Source organism: Schistocerca nitens, chromosome 5 (genome assembly GCF_023898315.1).
Source record: "Schistocerca nitens isolate TAMUIC-IGC-003100 chromosome 5, iqSchNite1.1, whole genome shotgun sequence".
Lineage (NCBI taxonomy): Eukaryota > Metazoa > Arthropoda > Insecta > Orthoptera > Acrididae > Schistocerca > Schistocerca nitens.
Window position 1 is genome coordinate 716,141,926 of NC_064618.1, and position 5,530 is coordinate 716,147,455.

The 5,530-nt window shown below is 42.4% G+C and overlaps 1 pseudogene; it reads right to left on the reverse strand.

Annotated features, from left to right (window-relative positions):
• Positions 1-5,201: 5,201 nt before the first annotated feature.
• LOC126261112 (5S ribosomal RNA) lies at positions 5,202-5,319 on the reverse strand (annotated as a pseudogene).
• Between the last annotated feature and the right edge of the window lie 211 nt (positions 5,320-5,530).

Here is a 5,530-nt window from a genome sequence, read left to right on the forward strand (position 1 = left end):
GCCAATATTACCAATAGCAGTAATAACAGTAATCCGGTATACATCACTTTAGTATCCCTTACGTAGTCACTATTGTGTCGTACTGTCAATTAATTCATTTACCTGTTTCGAAGCGAGTAATGAAGAATATTATGGACTATTGCACCTACTGTCAGCAGTTTTAAGAAGACATTTGAGATATTTGGCATCTGTTACGTATATGTAATCAGAGTGCAACGCGAATTCGACTACTAAATGCAGAGGATAGAGTGGATATTTGGAAAGATTACATTGAATGCCTCTGTGACGGGGAAGATATGTGATAGAAGACAAAACAGGAATCGATTTAGAAGAGATAGGGGACCCAGTATTAGAAACAGAATTCAACAAACGAGGACTTAAGATCAAATAAGGCGGAAGGTATAAATAACATTCTTTCACAATTTCTAAAGTCATTGGGGAAGTGGTAACAGTACGATTATTCCCGTTGGTGTGTAGAATGTAAGAGGCTGGTGACATACCACCTGGCTTTCGAAAAAAATATCATCCAAACAATTACGAAGGCTGCACGAGGTGACAAATGCTAGAATTATCGCACAACCAGCTTAACAGCTCATGCGTCCAAGTTACTTATAAGAATAATATAAAGAAGAATGGAAAAGAAAACTCAGGATGTGTTAGATGACTATCAGTTTGTCTTTAGGAAAGGTAGAGGCACAAAAAAGAGAATCCCGACGTTGCGGTTGACAATGGAAGTAAGACTAAAGCAAAATCAAGACACTTTCGTAGTATTTGTCGAGCTGAAAATGCGATCGACAATCTAAAATGGTAGAAGATCTTCAAAATTTTGAGAAAAATTGGGGGTACGTTTTAGGGAGAGGGATAATATGAAATCTGTACAAGAGCCAAGAGTATATAATAGGAGTGGACGACCAAGAACGAAGTGCTTGGGTTAAAAACGGTGTAAAACACGGATGTAGCCTTTCGCCCCTACTGTTCAATCTGTACATCGAAGAAGCAATTATGCAAAAAAAAAAAAAAAAAAAAAAGTTCAGGAGTGGTATTAAAATTGAAGGAGAAAGGATATTAATGATACGATTCATTGAGGAAATTGCTATCCTGAGTGGAAGTAAAGAAGAATTTCATGATCTACTGAATGGAATGAACAGTATTGAGCACAGAAAATGGACTGACAGGAAATCGAAGAAAGATTAAAGTAGCGGAAATGAGAACAGCGAGGATTCATGGCCACGAAGTAGATGAAGTTAAGGAATTCTGCTACATAGGCAGCAAATTAACCAGTGAAGGACGGTGCAAGGAGGACACCAAAAGCAGACTAGCACTGCAAAAGGGCATTTCTGGCCAATAGAAGTCTGCTAGTATTTAATATAAGCCTTAACTTGAGGACGAAATTACTGAGAACGTACGTCTGGAGCACAGCTTTGTATGGTAATGAAACATGGACTGTGGTAAAACCGGAACAAAAGGCAAAGGAGATGTGGTGCTACAGGCGAATGTTGAAAATTAGGTGGACTGATAAGGTAAGAAATAAGATGGTTCTGTACAGAATCGAAGAGGAAATAGATACGTGGAAAACACTCACAAGGAGAAGGGGCAGGATGATAGGACATCTGTTAACACATCAGGGAATGACTTCCATGGTACTAGATGGAGCTGTAGAGGACAAAAACTGAAGACGAAGACAGAGATTGGAATACGTTCAGCAAATAATTGAGGACGTACGTTATGTGCAATTCTGAGATGAAGCGGTTGACACAGGCGAGGAATTTGCGACGGGTCGCATTAAACCATCACTTTTATCACCAGTGATGTACGGGAGAAAGCACAGTAAGTGTGTGTAGTGAGTGGTCTAATTGAGGAACGTGTAACCTCCACCGCATTAATTTTAGTAATTGAGAAAGATTACTTATTGATGACTTGTATAATCAGTATTAGAGTCTCACAAAATTGTGATAATATTAACGATCTTTCCAAAATAACTTACCTTCGTGACTGAAACAGAATCGAATGGTTTAGGTTTTGCCCCTCAGAAAATTTCATTTTAAAGCTCAGCCGGTAATTACCATCAGACTGGAAATCACTGATCGATGGCAACCACTGGGCAGTGCTTGACAAGATATCCCTCTGGAGGACGTCTAACAATTCTATGAATCAATTCCAAGCCGGACAACTGCTTGCGTAAGGGCCACATGAGGACCAAGGCGTGATAGACTTACTCGATTTGTGAAGCTGTTTCTCCTGAATAATCATAACATTTTTTTTTGAAATACAATCCTTTGTTTGACTGTACATGTACATCACATCAACCCATTGTATACTTCATTTGTGGTTCGTAAGGGAGGGATGGAGTCTTTCTCCTCTTCTTCTAAACCTGTACATTCACGAAGTAATGACTGATATAAGAGAAACGATCCTTAGTGGTGGATCAGTGATACCGACAATTAATGTGGGAAAACATACACGGCCTACTGCGTGAAAGGAAATGTAATGACCAATGAGCATATAATGTTGGTTCAGAGTAAACTAACGAAATATGAAAGTACCGAAGAGGAGCAGAAGTGAGATATACGATAAACTTAATATCATAATTGGCGAAAGAAGTAGTAGATTATGTGACAGATTTCTGTTACCTTGGAAGCATAGCAACGGCTGAGGAAGCAACTATCAGCAGACTGGCATGGGAATAGAGGCCCTTCCTCGTTAAAAGAAGCCTATTTAGTATCAAACATCGGCCTTGGTGTGATGAGGAAACTTCTGAAGAAGTACGTTTTGAGCACAGCATTGCATGTAAAGGCATCATGGATTAAGCGCCAACCAGAAATTCAGAGAATCGGAGCGTTTTACATGAAGTGATGCAGGAGGATGCTCAAAATTAACTGGACTGACCAGAAATCAGTATCTTCCCAGCAGAATGGGCGAGGAAATAAATCTGTATGAAACCAGAAGGGACAGGACGATAATTTACAGGTAGAGGCAGCTGCAGAGGTAGTGGAAGGCAGAATGGAACATAGCCAAGAAGTAGTTTCGCATGTTGAGTCATCTGAGGAGGAGAACGCGGCAAGTACCCCAACCTGATTTCCTAGAAACTTCGCTCAGTGCAAGAGCAGCCAAAATAAGTGAACACGTGTGTAAATCAGTTTCTACGTGATCATTGTAATCGTAACTGTTGTTGATGTTTGATCTATAACGGTAGAAATGTGAGACAGTCCGATTGCAGAAACAAACGGTCCAATCACATTAGTATGACCACCACCTATGTTCGATGTCGACGAGCAACAACCTCTCGTGGCAGCACTAGCAGTGGCGAATATACATCCGACAACCGTCTGAAAGGTCCAAGTCAGAGGGCATTCCCTGAGTGAATTCATCATTCTGGAAGGCGCAATGGGTCGATACATGTATGCATCTACCCTTGGTTACCATGTCCACCTCTACATGGAATTTGTTTGTCGTTGACACTATGACACTTACCAACAGGACAATGCAACATACCACACAGCTTGCATGATACGGAGAGCAATAGGATAATTTTAACATACTCATCTGGCCACTAGTCTCCCTGGAATTTAACCCAATGGAAAATCTGTGAGACCACCTCGGTAGGGCTGATCGCGTCACGGATCCTCAACTTAGAAATCTATCGCTACTGGCCACGGCACTTGAGTCGGTATGGCTCCACATTTCTGGTGGCATCTTCCAGAACCTCATTAACTCTCTTCCTGCACGACTCGCCGAGGTCCGCCCTGCAGGTGGTTGTTCTTCTAGTTTTTGACAAGTGGTCACATTAACGTGATTGGACAGTGTATGTTTACTAGAATTTGTGCATAGAACGGTACACTCAAAAACATTAGTTTCTTGAATAAAATAATATTTATCTGCCAGCTGCACTACTAATCAACTTTTAAAATATGAAGATTTTGGTGTTCCCGGAACTTTATTATCGTGCTCGCTTGGTAGTTGCTACGAGAAAAACAAACGAATCTCAGACATGTTCCCACATCTTCGGTCAGTATTTACTCAAAACCCATACTGCTAGCCTACTAAGCGGCGATCGGATTGATCTTTGGTGTCAGTCAGCGAACTACATATATACCAGTTTTGTCTTGGAATTAAATGTACGAATGTTGTCTCCTGAGAACTGTTATTAACAGCGTGGATCTTTGCTCACGCATTATGATCCGTTGCCTGACTTCTTACGGCGTTTTGTGTGTAGTTGGCCTACGTCAGTGGTTTCGACCCCACGCTCCGTTACTCCTGCCTTGAAAGCTTGGAGGTAGAGCATTTCGTTTTGTGACCCGTCAGGAACGGCTTGTTATGCAGAGACGGAAATGAATAATAAGGCTCTACAATTGAGAAGTTAGTACCTAAAACTGATTTTTTAAAAAGACTGATAAAAAGAAAGATAGGAAAAATCTGCAGCGTCTGGATTGTGGGCGCTCGTGGTCGTACGGTAGCATTCTCGCTTCCCGCGCCCGGGATCCCGGGTTCGATTCCCGGCGGGGTCAGGGATTTTCTCTGCCTCGTGGCGACTGGGTGATGAGTGATGGCCTTTGGTTAGTTAGGTTTAAGTAGTTCTAAGTTCTAGGGGACTGATGACCATAGATGTTACGTCCCAGAGCGCTCAGAGCCATTTTTGATTGTGGGCACATAACTACTTCTAGCCTTTCACCTCGACCGGCGGTCGCTGAACTGAGGTGTTTCTACCGATTCCCGCCATCTCCAAAATCACATCGCCGCTGCGCGAGGGGAGACAGTGTCATGTTTTTCTACGCCCTGCGACAGTTGTCCGCTGGAGTTTACCCAGCAGGGGCAGGTTCTAAAATGGCCCTTTTAATGAAAAAAACTTGAGAAACTCATGTTATTAACAAAAGTAACAGCGAAGATACTCCTGATTAATCTCCTCCTCAAAGTGAATAAAGGGAAAATACATTTTGGAAACACTTATTGGACTTATGCCACGTATAACACTGTTTGCTTACGACACTTCACATCTCAACTTTTTCACTCCGTCTTCAGGCCACGTGTGGCCTACCGGGACTATCCGACGCCGTGTCATCCTCAGAGGAGGATGTGGGTAGGAGGGGCGTGGAGTCAGTACAGCGCTCTCCCGGCCGTTATGAAGGAATTCTTGACCGAAGCCGCTACTATTCGGTCGAGTAGCTCCTTAATTGGCATCAAGAGGTGGAGTGCACCCCGAAAAATGGCAACAACGCATGGTGGCCTGCATGGTCACCCATCCAGGTGCCGACCACGCCCGACAGCGCTTAACTTCGGTGATCTCACGGGAACCGGTGTATCCACTGCGGCAAGGCCGTTGCCACATCTAAATTTGTTAATAGATATACTGATTTATTTTCGGGATTTCTATTTTTAAAGTTGATTGGCGTAATAACAATTTAAGAAAATGAATTCTGAACGCTATATTTCTGAAGCGAGTACAAGAATGACCTGAGCCGCAATTCGACAAGACGAATATGGGCCTCTCCTAAAACAATCACAAATCCCCAGTACAATTGATTGTTTGAAGAAT